The following is a 1,088-nucleotide window of genomic DNA, read 5'->3' on the forward strand; positions in this document are numbered from 1 at the left end:
CCAGGGCCGCAGCGACGGTCCGGAGCTGCCTAGCTGCCGCAGCCTTCCGGGCGGGTCCCATATCGTGTCGCTCTCCCGGGAGCTACCGCCATTAGTGCCCCGCCAAGCCTGATGGCAGCGGTGCCCCCAAAGGCTTGCGGAATGAGCAGCGGCCCAAGGGTCCCTGCCTGGCAGGTGCAGGCTGCAAGAGCCCTGGCCGCTCTCCCGCCTGCTCCGCTCCCAGGGCTGGGCGACGCGCTCTTCCACATCCTGCTCTTCCCTTCCTGCATCTGGGACCCAGGCGCCCTGGTGGGACGGGGCTCCTTGCCATCTGGGTGTTGCTCATGGCCTTGGGCGCGGACACCAAGGATATCAGCCGCTGACCGCCTCGCCGCCTGTGGTCAGGTGGGAGGGCTTCTACAGCTCCCAGTCCAGGATGCCCTCCCCCGTGCCATGCCCGCACCGCCTCCCCCATCGCCATGAGCCTCCTCACCTATGGGCGCCGGCAGTATCCTCATATCCGGACTGATTCTTATTCCCTGCTGGTGTTCTCTAGTTCCCCTAAGTTGAATTTACATGGGAATGCACTCCATTCTGGATATATATAATTTTTTTGAAAGGTTTTGCTATAGGGCGGTGCGCTCGCCAGAAAGACAGAGAGAGACAGAGAGACAGAAAGGGAGAAATCACCTCCCAGGGGGATGACCACGCTGCAATCCCTTCTCCTCCATCTCCTCTCTGAATCTTGGCCACGCACACACGCACCCGGCGTTAGTTTAAGCCACCAGGCCAGGCACTCGAACTGCAGTCGACTACATGGGAGTCCAGCAACATAGCCATTATACCAACTGCTAGTCCCACGTTCTAGATATTATTGCTGGACTCCTATACACCCTTTTCATCTTAACTGTCTTCTATCCATTTGTCCTGATTGACAACTTCAATCAAACTCACAAATATGCTCCATTATTCATCACTGGGCTTCATTTAGCTTTGAGGATCTTTTCTTTCACTCTTGACACCTGGAGCACATTCAGAGGAGACACTGCCAAGATTCTAGAAAGTGATGCTGGAAATCCATGTGCATCTCATGTTTCTTACAACATGTG

At 56.1% G+C, this 1,088-nt stretch overlaps 1 pseudogene; it reads left to right on the top strand.

Annotated features, from left to right (window-relative positions):
- Positions 1-4: 4 nt before the first annotated feature.
- Positions 5-1,083, top strand: LOC114006348 (sphingosine-1-phosphate phosphatase 1 pseudogene; annotated as a pseudogene).
- The last annotated feature ends 5 nt before the right edge of the window (positions 1,084-1,088 follow it).

Source organism: Tupaia chinensis, unplaced genomic scaffold (assembly GCF_000334495.1).
Source record: "Tupaia chinensis unplaced genomic scaffold, TupChi_1.0 Scaffold147240_1, whole genome shotgun sequence".
NCBI classification, from domain to species: domain Eukaryota; kingdom Metazoa; phylum Chordata; class Mammalia; order Scandentia; family Tupaiidae; genus Tupaia; species Tupaia belangeri.